This window comes from Phascolarctos cinereus, unplaced genomic scaffold (assembly GCF_003287225.1).
Source record: "Phascolarctos cinereus isolate Bilbo 61053 unplaced genomic scaffold, phaCin_HiC Scaffold_2;HRSCAF=192, whole genome shotgun sequence".
NCBI classification, from domain to species: domain Eukaryota; kingdom Metazoa; phylum Chordata; class Mammalia; order Diprotodontia; family Phascolarctidae; genus Phascolarctos; species Phascolarctos cinereus.
In genome coordinates, this window is record NW_027555625.1 from 227,418,320 (window position 1) to 227,434,864 (window position 16,545).

The 16,545-nt window shown below is 40.4% G+C and overlaps 1 long non-coding RNA gene across 1 annotated transcript; it reads left to right on the plus strand.

The window, feature by feature from the left end:
• Window positions 1-10,101: 10,101 nt before the first annotated feature.
• LOC144455864 (uncharacterized) lies at window positions 10,102-13,861 on the plus strand. The gene is made up of 2 exons (XR_013484677.1): window positions 10,102-10,194; window positions 12,979-13,861. It is a non-coding gene; the product is annotated as an uncharacterized LOC144455864 (long non-coding RNA).
• Window positions 13,862-16,545: the final 2,684 nt, after the last annotated feature.

Here is a 16,545-nt window from a genome sequence, read left to right on the forward strand (position 1 = left end):
GAAAGCTATATGAATGATTTTTAAAGTTAGCCTCTTGACCAATTAAGTCTTATGGATAGTTACAATACCCTTCCCTCAAATGACTTGCCCTGGATCACACAGCTGGTAGGTGCCTGAGGTCACATTTGAACTCAAATCCTCTTGACTCTAGGGCCAGTGCTCTATCCACTACACCACCTAGCTGCCTCTACAATACCTTTTAAGGAAAAAATAGCCTAGCCTGAATAGGATAGATGTTGCCCCTATGGCAGTTGACATTTACATTGTGTTTTAAAATTTGCAAAGCACTTTATGGATTCACAACAACCAGGAGCCATGGGTACTACTGTTATTATTATCTCAATTTCACAAGTGAGAAAACTCAGCGTGGTTAAATGACTTACTTGCTTATGATCATACAGCTAGTGTTTCAGGTCTTCCTGGCTTTGGTGTCAGCACTCAATGCATTAAACTTCCTCATATTGAGCTGAGATCTATAACTTTAACTGCCTAAAACTTAGTTCCCAGGTTTGCCTTCTGGGGTCAAACAGAACATCTCTGAACCCTCTTCACACCACAGTGCTTGAAGTAATGTTCATTACTTCCATCCTCCCCATATCTTCTCTTCTCAAGTCTAAACATCCCCGATGCCTTCAATTAACCCTTATATGACATGATTTGCAATCCCTCATCATCTTGGTTACACAACTATTTTCTATAGCATCAATTTCAAATTTATCTGTCTAGATTTTTATTTGTTTTTTTTTTTTTTGTGGGGGCAGTCAAGATTAAGTGACTTGCCCAGGGTCATGCAGCTAATAAGTGTCAAGTGTCTGATGCTGGATTTGAACTCACGTCTTCCTGATTCCCCAGGGCTCTATCCACTGTGCTAACTGCCCCCATCTAGATAAGAAAAAAACAACCAGATTTTGCTTTTTGTTTTTATATCATTTTCCTTTCTTCATCTCTTCCAGAGATCTATTCCTTATAATAAAGAATAAAAAAGAGAAGAAGAAAAGTATTTCAGCAAAACTACCCAATGTATAGAAAAAGTCTGACATTACATGCAGTGTTTCACATTCAGGATTCCCCATCTAAGCAAAGAAGTGGGCAGAAGATATCTTCTTGTACATCTTTGTTGGGGCCAAGGTTGGTTGGTATAAATTCTCTGTTTTGCTTTTAATGACCCACATCTATCTGGTTATTTCTACCTCTTCAGTCAGACCTTCTGGTTGGTTGTATGGTTGTTCTCAAAGAGGACCAAAATGACATCACAATGTCAGGGTCAAGGTACAGTGTGTCCAACTCTGGCTAATCAGACCAATACAAGCTTAGAAAGCTCTACCACAGGTTGGGCACAAAAAAATCCATATGAACTCCTGGGGTGGAGATAGCTCTAAATTTGTTCATCTTATGTTTCTTTTGAGTTACTGCAGTTCTGCTTTGCTCATAGAGCACAACACCTTCTTTGATGCGGGCATGCCATGCTAGGCGATCCTTCGCCAGCATCTCCCATGTCATGCCCTCAATTCTGATCTTCTGCCGCTCCAACAAATACCAGTCTGCTCTCCTTGCTATCCCTGCAGCCCCGTCTGTAGCTGCTCCCCCTCCCTCCACCAGCTTGCTCATTCTGACTTGCCTGATTGGACTCACATTGTTCCCCTGCATAGGATGAGCTCCCTAGTCTGTCTCCCCATCCCTCCAAACTTAGATCCTTGGGGTCTCGGTTTTTTCTTTTGTAAAATGAACAGAGTGGATGAGATGGTCCTTAAGTCTCTACCAGCTCAAATACTCGAAGTTGAAGGCTGTCTTCCAGCCCTAACAGTCTGTTACCTGCTACTATATTCTATCACTAGAATCTGGTGTTGTGTGATCTAAGCTCCCTTCTAGCTATAGCGTTATTTCTTCTATGTTTTAAGGTTCTTTCTAGCCTTGACACTCAGTTCTATGTTCTGAAGTCTTTTGCAGAGTTATCATCTGGTGTTCTAAGATCCCTTACAACCAGAAGTATGCTGGTAAATATTTAACAACTGGCTCTCTGGGTGAGGGGAATATATACATAGGACACAATTTAAAGTTTAATCTGTATTGGAGTTTTTTGAATAATATTTTATTTTTTTCCCAATTACTTATAAAGACAATTTTTAACATCTGCTTTTTTAGAATTTTGAGTTCCAAATTCTCTCCCATACACCCCTCCACCCTTCCTAAGAGGGTAAGCAATTTGACATAGGTTATACATGTGCAAGCATACAAAACATGTTTCCACATTTAATGTGCATTGTTAACATTTTATCCATCACTTTCTTAAGATAATCAACAGAATGATTATCAAGCCCTGATTTTTGGCATTTGTCAGTTTCCAGGGTGTAAATGGTCACACTAAAAATGTAAGGATCGGCTCTGCTGATCAAGCTGGCTCCAGCATACTCCTGCTCACAGTGCAATACTGTAGGTGCTATTTTCTATGGTGCCTTCCAGTTCAGAAATCCTATAGTTTATTATTGGTTCCTCCTGGGCCTGTGCAGCTTGTCCAGATACAGCCTAATCTTCCTGGACAAGGCATCCTTAGCTCATACACTTGTATTTGGTTAGGTCTAAGATCAAATTAGTGCATAGATAAAATATGATCAAAGCAAGCCTCCTCCCTCCTACCAAACTTCTTTAGAGGATGGAAATAGAATGGACCACGGAAGGCTAATCTCAGAAAGAAACCATAGAGACTATCCAGTGCAAGCCCCATCAGAACAAGGCTCTCTCCTCTGCAAAATAGCCAATAAGATGTCCCAGCCTTTGCCGGAACCCTTGAGTGATGAGGAACTCCTTACCTCCCAAGGCAGCCCATTGCCCTTTTGGACTGCTCTGATTTTCCAGACGATGCATTGTACATCAAGGCCAAATGTGCTCCTTCATAACTTCCTGCTGTGGCTTCTAGCTGCCCCTCTGTAGTAAGCAGAACAAGTCTACTCTTTTGAGCACTGGGCAGTCCATCATGTAAGCGATTAAGACTGCTCTTATATCCCCTCTGAGTCACCTCCTTTCCAGATTAAATGCCCCCCATCCTCCAGTGACGCAGAACTATCACATTCTGGTTAGCTAGGAGTACAATGGAAAGACCATTGAACTTGGAGTCAGGAAGACCTGAGTTGGAATCCAGCCTCAGACATTTATTAGCTGTGTGACCTTGAGCAGGTAACTTTAACTTCTCCCAGCCTCAGGTTCCTCATCTGTAAAATGGGGAGAATGACAGCCCTTACCTTCCAGGGTTGTTGTGATCCTCAAACAAGATAGTATTTGTGAGGTAGTTGATGAACCTTGAAATGTTATTACATAAATGTTAGCCATGATGCTGATGTTGATGTTGGGGTTTCTCTCTTATACTGAGAGTGTCTTTCTTGATCTGCTGAATGCCCCGGACTGGTGAATCCTATTTGGACGACTGCCAAAGTTGCAAACGCCCTCAATCTGCTGTAGGGCATGTGGGTAACCAAGTAGGCAGGAGGGGAACAAGGGAGAAGCACGTAAACAGAGCATTGGAAGGAAGTGCTGATGAGAGATGGGAGGCCCTTATTCATGAGGAGTGAAACAAGTCTTCCTGAAGAAGGATAGGCCTATTTCTTCAGGGTAAGCCTACTGGAAAGAATATGGTCTCGGCAGGAAAGAAATTTAGTACTAGCTCTACCATTAACTTGCTACATGACCTTGGATCAGATGATGGTATACTTAGAGCTGTAACAGATTTTAAATGTCATTTAGCTTCACCCCTTCATTTTGTATATGACGGACCAAAGCTCATTCAGGTTAAGTGACTTGTCCAGGGCCACATAGCTAGCTAACAGTGGCTGGGGGAGGATTTGAACTCAGGTCTTTCTTTTCTAACTCCACAGCCAGCTATCTTATCAATTGCACCATGCTGCTTCTTGGCTTAGAAACTGTCTCAGTTTCCTCCTCAGTCCAATAAGAAGATTGGAATAGGTGATTTCTAAAGTCCTTTCTATTTTTATTCATTCATTTATTTTTTTTGGTGAGGCAATTGAGGTTAAGTGACTTGCCCAGAGTCACACAGCTAGTGAGTGTTATGTGTCTGAGGCTGGATTTGAACTCAGGTCCTCCTGACTTCAGGGCCAGTGCTCTATCCACTGTGCCACCTAGTAGCTCCCTAAGTCTTTTCTAAGTAGGATACTGTATGACCATGACTCTGGCTCTGACTCTTTGCTTTTGTTGAAAGATGGAAGTAGAAGAAAATTTAGGCAGTTAGGTAGTATAGTGGATGTAGTGCTAGGCCTGGACTCAGGAAGACTGAGTTCAAATCCAGCCTCAGGCACTTGCAAGCTGCATGACTCTGGGCAAATCACTTAGCCTTATATTTGCCTCAGTTTCTACAACTGTGAAATGGGGATAATAATAACATGTACCTTACAGGGTTGTTGTGAGGATCAAATAAAGTAATACTTGTTAAGTGGCTTAGTACAATGCCTGGCACAGAGCAGGCACTATATAAATGCTTATTCCCTTCCTTATTTTCCCCTCCCTCTCTCTTTCAGAAACCCATTCCTCTCTGGCCTCTCCTGCCATCATCCAGCAAAGAAACCCCACCACCACCCCGTCTGTTTGTGTGTGTGCGTGTGTGTGTGTGTGTGTGTGTGTGTGTGTGTGTGTGTGTGTGTGTGTATAGGAGGCCCAATCCTTCTTCCCTGATGTTCTGTATGCTAATGGACCTACAACTTCCTTGACTCCGCCTACAAAGGTAGCGAGGCCTCTCTGTCATTGCTGCCACCAGCTGGGACATCCTTAGTTCTCCTGGTCTAGACATGAATTCCTTCTTCCCTTAATCCCAGTTAGACACAGGATAGTGATGATGATGATGATAATGATAATTGATTATGATGATACTGATGATTTTAAAAGTTCCATTATTTTCTCTGCTTAGGTGGGAAGACAATTCTGAACATTGAGAAGTCACACATTTGAATGTTGGTTATTCCACTTAGGACAGATAGGTGGTGCAGTCAATAGAGTGCCAGGCCTGGAGTCAGGAAGACTTATCTGGCCTCAAACACTGACTAGCTGTGTGACCCTGTGTAAGTCACTTAATCCTGTTTGCCTTAGTTTCCTTATCTGTCAAATCAGCTGGAGAAAGAAACGGCAAATCACTCCAGTATCTTTGCCAAGAAAACCCTAAATGGGGTCATGAAGAATCAGACATGACTGAAAACAGCTGAACAACAAAAATTCCACTTGTTTTGTGGATGATCTAGAGGAAGTCACAATCTCACTGAGCCTCAGTTTTTCTCTTCCATAAAATGAGGTGATTAAAATAGATTTTTTCCTATTTCCTATTTCCAAAGGCCTCTTCTAGTTATAATCCTTGAATTTATTAAGCCAATGCCAGCACAAAACCCTGGTGATTAACTTTACCCCTTGGTCTTCCTGGGCCCCCAATCTCCTCCTCCTCCCCTCAACTTTGCAAAAGTCAAAGAGGCAGCCAGATACTAGCCAGATCCTTGGTCTTGGAGTGAAAAGAGTAAGAATTTTGGTTCCTTTGCTTGTTAGCTCCATGTCCTTAGCCAAGTCCTACAGCATCTCTGACTGTCAGTTTCTTGCCCACAAGGGAGGTTCAAATAAGGAATTAGACCAAGAGCTTGCCTCTCTCCCAGCTGTCAAACTTTGGGGACCACAGGTAGTCTAAGGTTCAGGTGGTTACGAGCACCCCTTTTTAAGGATTATCAAAGATTTGGTAGTTTATATCAACAGCCTAGTGTGGCATTAGGGCTCTTAAGAGTTTGCTACCCTGGGTGCCTTTCCCTTTGTGCCTGTGATTGTGTTTCCTTGTGTCATATGTGTGTCCTTGGGGAGAGTCTCATAAAGCATCCTTAACAACATGATCTGAACTCTTCTCTACAGATCTACAGAAAAAAAAAATCATATGGTCTTTGGGACCTTTCATCCCTCTTCTGTTCTCATCAAAGCTTAGAATTACAGAATCTTACACCAGAAAATGTGGGAGCTGGAAAGGCCAGCTCTAATCAAAGGTCATAAAGTACAGAATGTCAGAGCTGGAATGGACTTCAGAAGATAAAACTTAAAATGTGAGAGCTGGTAGAGACCTCAGAACAGAGCTATCTGCTTCCTCAGCTGCTAGGAAAGCTCGGGAAGCAGGGGACCCAGAAAGAAGGAGAAAACCACGGAGGAAGAAGCCAGAGGTCAGACTAGAATGGATTCAAGTGACCAGACAGAAGGGTCCCTGAGAAAGCTTGATCTTGGCTGCATTAGGCTGGACCCCCTAAGGTTCCACCTGTATAAAGCCTATGCTCTGCTTAAAAATCTTCATACTTAAAAGAAGGTAGTATGGTTATACAGTTTGTCCTGATTATGTACTGGCACCCCCAGGCGGCCTTAACTCCTCAGCGACAGCCAAAGTAGACAGCCAGAAGCTGCAGTTTTCCCAAGAAATTATAATAATTCATACTTTATAACAGTTCGAGGTTTGCAAAGCTCATTTCCTACAGATACTTGGTGAAATATTTTATCCCCATTTTACAGATGAGGAAACTGAGGCTCAGTGAATTTAAGTAGCTTGCTCAAGGTCACAGTTAGTTAGTTAGTTTTAGAGCTGGGGATTTACACCCAGTGTCTGAATGAATTTTGTTATTACGTTGTCTAGCTCTATAAAGTATCCCTTTGGCATCCCTCTTGCCATGATACACATTAATTTCTCATCCTTGATGAGCAACTCTAACATTTTCCTAATCATAATCCCTTAGCATGATTCCCTTTCTAAACCTATTCTTTGCTCTCATTAAGACGCCTCAATTCCTCTACCCCTTAATGCTTTCTCAGGATATTATCCTTTCTCTGACTTTACTTTGTTTCTTTCTAATCTCAACCCAACAGTTAGCCATCTCACCCCTACAATGTCCTTTACTTTTGTGTCTCTAGTCTTCTTGTCCTGTTGCTGCCCATCTCTTGAACCTTGGCCTTGGAGCTGTCCTACCATCCACCTCCTCCATTCCTACTCCTGAACAGCTAGAGGAAGTCTCACAACAGTGGTGACTAGGTTCATTTCAAATTTACGTCCTTCATCCTCAAATAACCCCTATTACAGCAAGACATTTATTGCTCCCCAACTGATTTCTTATCTCCCCAAGGGAGCTATTCCAAATCTTATCTTCCCTCCTCAAGTCTCCCACACTTTTCCTCTCCCCCTCCTTAGCTAAGGATCTAACTTTATTGAGAATTCAACATGTGCTCCCTCTCCTCCCATTCTCTTCATCTCCTAGCTCCTTGACATTATCTCCCATACTCTCCCCCCTTTCACAAAGTCTGACACAAAGCTGTCCTCCCTCCTTGCCAAGGCCAACCCATCTATGTGTGCGCCAGATCCCCTTCTGTTTCTTCTGCAGACTGAAGCCTCAATCATCCCTCTTCTCTCTCTCGAATCTTCAACCTCTCCCTACTTACTTATTCCTTCTCTACTGTCTTCAAATATGTACAAGTATCTTCCCTTCTAAAAAAAAAACAACCAAACCTTCATTAGATCCTACCATCCCCCCCAAACTATCCCCATTATCTCTCCTTCCTTTTCAGCCAAACTCCTTGAAAGAGCTGTCTACACTCACTGCTTCCATTTCCTCTCCTCTCACTCCTCAACCCTTTGCAATCTGGTCTCTGATCTCATCACTCAACTAAAAGTGCTCTCTCCAAAGTTAACAATGATCTTTTTAAGAAATAATTTTATTGATATCTTTTTTTTAGTATCATGTAAATTTGCCCCTGTATTTCTCTCCCTTTTCCTTCCTGGGGTGTGAGGGTAGCATTCCTTATAACAAAGAAATACCAGTGATCTTTTAATTGCCAAATTTGATGGTCTTTTCTCAGTCCTACTTCTTGACCCATCTGCTGCTTTTTTCTCTGTTGACCACCCTCTCTTCCTGGACATTCTTTGCTCTTTATGTTACAGTGACACCACTCTCTCTTGGTTTTTTTTCCCAACCTGCCTTACTGCTCCTCTGCTCTCTCATCATCATATCACTCCCCCTAACTATGGGAGCTCCCCAAGGTTTTGTCCTCTTCTCCTCTCTCTCTATACACTCTCTTCTGGTAACATTCTCATGAGTTTAACTATCAATTCTATTCAGATGATTAACACGTGCATCCATATACTCACACACATTTCTATTTATGCATGAGTATGTGTATCACCAGCCCCAATTTCTACCCTGGCCTTCAGTCAGCCCTGCAACACCAATTATCTATTGGATATTTCAGACTGGACATCTCTGAGACATGTCAAACTCAGCATGTCCAAAACTGAACTCAGTATCTTTTCCCCTAAACCCTCCTTCCTCCCAGACTCCCCAATTTCTGTTGAAGGCACCCCCATTTTTCCAGTTCCACAGATTTGTAACCTTGGTATTATCCTCAACTACTCCCCACATACTCAATCAGTTGACAAATCTATCTTTTGAAACATTCTTTTTCTCACCCAAGCCCTTCTTTCCACACATTCAGTCACAGCCTAAATTCTGATTTTCATCATTTTTAGCCCATGTTATTGCAGCAATTTCTTTTTTTTTTTTAAAGGCAATAGAGGTTAAGTGACTTGCCCAGGGTCACACATCTAGTTCATTTCTGAAGCTGGATTTTTTTGAAATTAGGTCCTCCTGACTCCAGGGCCAGTGCTCTATCAACTGCACTACCCAGCTGCCCCTTGCAATAGTTTCCTAATTGGTCTCCCTGCCTCAAATGCCTCTCCACTCCAGTCCATCCTACATACTGTGGCCTAAGTCGTTTTTCTTGAATGCATATGTGACCATGTGACATTTCCCTACTCCTCCACCATCAACTCCAGTGGCTTCCTATTTGCCTCTGAGATAAGATAGAATTTCTTCTGTTTAGCTTTTAAAGCCCTACACAACCTGGCCCTGATCTGTCTTTTCAGCCTCATTGTACATTAACTTCCACTCTTCACCTATTCAATACAGACAAATTGGCCTTTTCTCTCTTCTTCATGATACTCCACCTTCCAACTTCTTGCCTTTCCACTGGCTGTCTCACATGCCTGGAACGCTCTCCCTTTTTACCGTTGCCTAATAGAGTCATCCAATTTCTTTTTAAGATACTGCTTGGACAAAAAATTGGAAATGGCTGAACAAGCTGTGGTTATGGAATACTATTGTGCTATAAGAAATGACAAGCAGAATAATTTCAGAAAAACCTGCAAGGACTTACGTGAACTAATGCAAAGTGAAGTGAGCAGAACCAGGAGAACATAGTACACAATAACAGCAGTATTGTACAATGAAGAACTGTGAATGACTTAACTATTCTCAGCAACCCAATGATCCAAGACAATCCCAAAGGACTCATGATGAAGTGTGCTATCTTCCCTCCAGAGAAGGAACTGATATTGTCTGAATACAGACTGAAGCATGCTATTTTTATCTTTCTTTCTTTCTTTTGAGTTTTCTTATACAAAATGACTAATATGGAATGTTTTACATAGTTGTACATATATAACCTATATCAGATTGCTTACTGTCTCAGGAAGGGAGGGAGAGAGAGAATTTGGAACTCAAAACTTTAAAAAAAATGTTAAAATTGTTTTAACATGTAATTGGGGAAAATCAAATATTATATTTAAAAATATAATTGGAAAAAATAAAATATTATTTTTAAAAATGATATTGCTTAGACACCATCTTCTTTATGTATCCTTTCCTGGTCTTCCCACTTGCCATCTCTCTCAAGTTATCGTCTATTTAAGTCATATATATGTATGTATGTATGTATGCATGTTGATGTTGAATATGTACATATATTTACATAAGAATGTGTCTCTTCCATTAGACTGTAAGTTCTTTAAAAATAGCAATTATTTTTCTTTTGGTACCTGTACCCTTAGTGCCCAGCACAGTGCTCAACACAGAGCAGGTACTTTTACTTGTTATTGATGGATCCATCGTTTGCTATAGCACCTAATTTATAAATTAATTTTGGCAGTATTGTCATTGTGATTTTATTATATGGTTGATATGTTGATATGATATTATTATGGTACAGCCATGACCACTGAATATTCTGAATATTATTTAAGCTGTTCTTTGCTTCTTTGAAGAGGCAGTATGGCATAGTGGATACAGAACTGGCCTGGGAACCAGGAAGACCTAGATTCACAGTTCCCGCCTCTTACCCATACTAGCAGTATGATCCCTGGTAAGTCACTTTACCTCTCCTTGCTCTGGGCAGCTTTCTAAGACTATGATTTGCATAGAAGGTGCTGACCTACATTTTTGGAGGGAGTTTCCTCATCCGAGCTTTTCCCATATTAGTAAAATCATGGAACTATTCCCTAGTTTTCCTTTATCTCTCAAAAGAACATTTTGTAATTGTATCTCAATAGGTACTGAATACGTTTTGTTGGAAATGACTTCCAGGTACTTATTTTAAGTATTTCATAGTCATTTTGAATGAGACTTGCCTTTTTAACTCCTGTCTCCTGAATGTTGTTAGTTATATAAAGAAATACTGTTGCTTTTGTGGCTTTATTTTGTAGCCTGCAACTTTCCTGAAGATACTTTTGTCAACAAGGTATTTTTGCTTTTGTTTTTGCTGATTTCCCAGAATTTTCAAAGTATATTGTTATGTCATGAAGCTTCTAAATCTTCTCCAATTGCATATAATGCTAGTTTAGTTTTCAGTAGATAATTTTTTATCATATTTAAAAAACCCCCTTCTACTGATACTTTGGAGAGTTTTTAGCACAAATGAGTATTGGATTTTGTCAAAGGCTGTTTTTTTCATCTATTGAGATAATCATGTGGATTTATGTATTTTTGTTTTTAATATGATTATGTTAATTTTTCTTTCTAATTTTGCATCTCTTGTATAAATCCAACTTTATAATGATTTTTTATTAATTGCTATCATTTGCTAGAAATTACTACAAATTTTTTTGCCAAGATTTAAATTTAAATTTTGTAATGGATATTCATTAATGATATTCATCTGTATTTTGCTCTCTTTGTTTATCCTTCCCTGGTTTAGATATCAAGACCATTTTATCTCATAACCTATGTTTGATAGAGTATTTTATTTCTCAATTTTTTAGAATAATTTCTATTTTCAAAAGAAGAATGGCAAATGATTAATAGCCATAAGAAAGAGTGTTCCAAATCACTGAGGAATGCAAATCAAAACAGCAGTGAAGTCTCACCTCACAACCAGCAAATTGGCGAAGATGAATGGTTAGTGTTAGAGAGACTCTGGCAAGACAGACAAGTAATAAACTGCCAGACCAGCTGAGAACTGGTCCAACCAAGGCAATTTGTAATCAAGCTAAAATAATTATGCTCATGGCTTTTTCAGTGAGAGATTTCATGGTAAGGCATATGATCCAAGGAAGTCAAAGACAGGAAGAAAGGAAGATTAGGTTAATTCCACTTGGCACTTAAAGGTAGAATGAAGATCTATGGAGGTAAATTCCTAAAAGAAAAAGTGTGGCTATAAATAGGAAATTCCTCACAATCATGGCTGTCCAACAAGGAATAGGCTGCTTTGAAAGGTAGTGAGCTCTCCATCACTGGAGATGTTCAAAGACAAGATAGATGGCCACAGATCAGATGGTGTAGGGGACAGAAATGGTTCAGGTAGGGTTTGGACTAGATTGGCCTTTAAGATTCTTTCCAGTACTGAGATCGTGCAATTCTGAGTCTAGGAAGCTTTGAGGTCATGCAGTAGAATGGAAAGAACGCTGACTCTGCATTCAGAAGTCCTGGTTTTGAAACCTAGTTCTGCTATGTATTGTCTTTGTGACCCTGGGCAAGTTATTTATCTTTTCCTGATCTCTGCTTGCTCATCTCTAAAGGGAGGTGGTTTGACCAAAAGGTAAACAAGCTCTAAGAATCCATCTACCTGTAAATCCTGTAATCTTAGCTCACAATCATGTTGAGGGAAGAACTCCCCTATAAATACATGAAATAAGCCTGGAGAGGCTTTAGAAAAAGTTTAGGGGAATGGGTGGGATGGGCAAGGGAATGGAGTTTGATGGTGATTATGGATGAGTAACGTGTAAAGGAGCAGAGATGTAACTAGGACTCCTTTCAGATGAAGTCAAAACGACTATGGAGTGGAGAGGTAGGGTGGAGGTGAGAACACAGTCCTAGGTTAGAGGGAGAGGGCAGCTCTGTGCAGAGTCAGTCTGGGATGGGGAGGAATCTGAGTCACTCATTTCCAGATTCCACAGGAGGAACCAGGTCCCAACCCAAGCCAGTGCCTATGATAAAGTCCCACATACTCCACCTAGTTATTACTCTATAAAGAAACTTTAGGTGTTTGTTAATGCCAGCTGAGCCTGGGCTGCTTCCCTATTTCATAGAGGGCATGGTTTGCTAACCAAGGAAACTCCAAATGGGTGGGGAAGAACAGCATGTAACTGGACTAGGGACAATATGCCATTCGAGGGCTCAGAGGGTGATCCAAAGTGGAAGGAAGATGGATGAGTTGTCAAACAGTAGAAGGAGCCCCAGCCCCAGTTCTGGTCCCAGAATTTCTACTAATCTGTTTTTATCCCATAGTTATTTCCTTTCTCATAATTGACCCACTGTTGGCAAAGAATTGGAAATTGAGCTTACAGTCTAATGGAGGAGATAACATACAAGCAACTACATACAAACAAGCTATATATAGGATTAATTGGAAATAATTGGGAGGAGGTAGTGTTAAGGGAGAATAAGGAAAACCTTCTTATAGAAGATAAAATTTTATCCAGGACTTAAAGGAAGCCAGGGAAACCAAAAGGCAAATATGAGGAGAAAGAACATTCCAAGCATGGGGGGACGGTCTGGGAAAATGCCCTGTTAGGAGACAGCGTATCTTGGGAAGAAGAGGGAAAGGGCTGAGTTACTCTTGTTTTAATATCCAGGAAATGGGCCACTCTTTCTGGTTTAATGCGGTGGAGTTGCAGTTGCACAAAGTTATCAGCTTCACTTTCTCTTCCAGAGTCCTGAAAGTCCGGTGGGGAGACAAAAGTCAAGACATCTAGTAATGTCCCAGGATACATTGGATGACCTTGGTGCCTTCAATGTCTGAGTGCTCCACAGAGCCTGCTTTAGCCACTTTCATGGCTGTTGGAGCAAATTGTTCTCATCTGCCCATTCCACCAGGAGATGTCTTCACATGCTTGGGGTACATTCTCCTAACTCACTGATATGTTTGAGGTCTGTTGGTTACTGTCTACCTGGTTCAGCCTGTCTGCTGATATATTTTACTGGGGTGTGACTGCTCTGCATGCTATAGCTTTTTGGAACCACAGGTGGAGGCTGGGAGGGTTGGAAGAGAATGTCTATACATAGATCTCAAGTTTCTAGCAGCTTCTGACTTTTTGCAGCATCCTTTTGGGGAGAAATCATGCAACTGAGATGGGGAGGAGTAAGTGGGATTGCACCAAAGCTTCCCTGTTCTTCCTGGTGAGCTCGCTGGAAAAGGGGATGGCACAGAACACCTTTGCTATAGAAAGCAGGGAACAGCTCAGGCAACAGGGCCAAGAGTAGAAAAATGCTGACTAGAATGAGGGAATATGTGACTACATGAGCCAGCAAGAGTGGATGAGAGGGAAGAGAAAATCAGGCTGAACTCGCAGATTGAAGCTGGTGAGACCACTGGAGTCTAGTCCAGGCATAGCACCTTTTCCCCCCATTTCCTAGAGTACTGCCTAGCAAAGCCATCCTGACTACTCTTCCCAGTTCTTCCTGAAGAAGAAAGAAGGGGGAAAGTTTCAAACCCCTTTCCCTTGATGTTATTGGTATTGGATTCTGCTATGTTATATTTTAATGTCTATCTGCATATTGAAAGTGACATTAAAGTACACAGCCATTGAAAATGATCTTTGTCTGAGCCTATAGGTGTGATTGGAATAGGGGAATCTAAAGTCAACTAAGTGGTACCATAGTGCATAGAGTGCCAGGCCTGAAGTCAGGAAAACTTATCTTCCTGAGTTCGAATCTGGCCTAAACACCTACTAGCTATATGACCCTGGGCAAGTCACTTAGCCCTCTTTGCCTCGGTTTCCTCATCTGTAAAATGAGCTGGAGAAGAAAATGGCAAACCACTCCTGTATCTTTGCCAAGAAAACCCCAAATAGAGTCACAAAGAGTCAGACATGACCAAAAAACAAGAACAACTATGTGAATGTAATCCTAAAAGGAGAGGAGATTCTCCCTAGTTTGTTCTGTAGTTATAAGTGAACCAAGTAGAGATTTTCTAAAATTTTAATAAACTCTGAGATCTTGATACCCATTAGATTTTGTGGACCTGGAGAAGCACTTGATAAAGAAATGAGCAAGTAGCAGTGAGAAGTGGAGTTTGGTGTCAGGCAAACACACAGGACCAATTCCCTTACCTGGCTATATAAAGTACAGCTCCTGGTGTCTCTTCCTTTCTTTTTTAACTGAATTTTTTAAAATTTTAATTCATGGAATAAAACAAGCATTTCCATAACATAGTACAATAACAAAGATGATTGCACATGAAACTGCAAATCTACTATGCACAATTTGCTATTTCTTTCAAATATATAACATATATATACATATATACATATATATATATATATATATATATCATGTCAATTTCTTTTTTTCTCCTTTTTTTCTTCCCCTCACTCTAGAGATGGATACCATTAGACAAAAATGTATAATAGTATTTATAATAGTCAAAAGAAGTTATTCACTTAAAGTCATTACTAAAACAATGTTGCTGTTACTGTATACAATGTTCTCTTGGTTTTGCTCATTTCACTCTTCATTATTTTGTGTAAGTCTTTCTATGTTTTTTTGTAAAATCATTGAGTTCATCATTTCTTATAGTACTGTAGTATTCAATCACAATCATATAGCACAATTTGTTCAGCCATTCCCCAATTGATAGGCATTCCTATAATATCTGTTTCTTAGGGGTCAGGCAGGCCCTCTTCTTCCATCACAAGGTATCAGTTGCAACAATCTTCCAGGCCAAGCATTGACTTTAATGACCTACTCTAATACAGGCAAAAGGAACAGGCATGCAATCAACTGTATATAGCTCAGTTATTACTGATACCTAGTACAGGTACACAGTCCAATTTAGTCTAGCTTGGATCAGTCTTACTTTGAAACCCTTCAATGCCTCATACAGTCCCATGAGTTTGATTTCTCTTGTACCATGTCCTCCTTTCCCTGAACTTCTCTTGATCACTTTGGACATGTCAGGAAGCAGGTCAATCTCATGAGCCTTATTTAAAAGCTTTCATAGCCATCCTTCACACTTATAGCCCTATGAAGTAGGCAGTGGATGTATTATTACTCCAATTTGGCAAATGGGACAATTGAAGACCAAAGTAATTAATTGATGTGTCCAGTGTCACACAGTAAGTTAATAGCAGAGACAAGATTAGACCCCGAGTCTGGGCTCCCAGAGGAAGAGCATTCATTCCACCACCTGACCCAAGTTTAGGTATGGGAGAGGGGATTGAAAAACCCAACAGCAGGATATCACAACACCAGCAAGGTCAGGAATAATTGTGAGAGAGAACTACTAGGTACATGCCTGATCAATCTACAAGTGTGTATGAAGTACCATGGCTTCAGGCTCAGTTCTAAATAGCTCCTTTGACTATGACCAAAGGGCTATAAAAATGTGCATACCCTTTGACCCAGCAATAGCACTTCTAGGGCTATATCTCAGAGAGATCACACAAATGGGAAAAGGACCCACATGTACAAAAATATTCACAGCAGCTGTTTTTGTGGTGGCAAAGAATTGGAAATTGAGAGGATGCCCATCAATCGGGGAATGGCTGAGCAAGTTGTGGTATATGAATGTAATGGAATGCTATTGTGCTATAAGAAATGATGAACAGGCTGACTTCAGAACAACTGGGAAAGACTTGTATGGTCTGATGCTGAGTGAAGTGAGCCAGGAGAACATCGTACACAGTAACAGTCACATTATGGAATAATTAGTATTGATAGACTTAACCCTTCTCAGCAGTACAAGGATCTAAGACATTTCCAAAGGCCTCGTAATGGAAAATGCTATGCACAAAGAAGAAAGAACTATGAAGTTTGAATGCAGATTGAAGCATACTATTTGCTATTTTTTTCTTCTGTTGTGTTTTGTTTCCTCTTTCTGGTAGTTCCTCCTATTGGTTCTAATTCTTACCTACAACATCACTGATGTGAAAATATATTTAATAGGAATATATATATATATATATATATATATATATATATATATATATATATATATATATATATAGAGAGAGAGAGAGAGAGAGAGAGAGAGAGAGAGAGAGCTTATATCAGATTGCATGCCATCTTGGGGAGGGAAGTGGGGAAGGAGGGGGAGAAAAATTTAAAACTCAGAAGCTTATGGAAGTGAGTGTAGCTAATCCAAAATTAATTAATTAATTAAATTTTCGAGAATGGATAAATAAATAAATAAATGGCTCCTTTGCCAAATCCCAAGATCCCTAACTCCTAACTTGTAGTCCTCACCACATACATGAGACTCAGAACAAGGCCTCTTCTA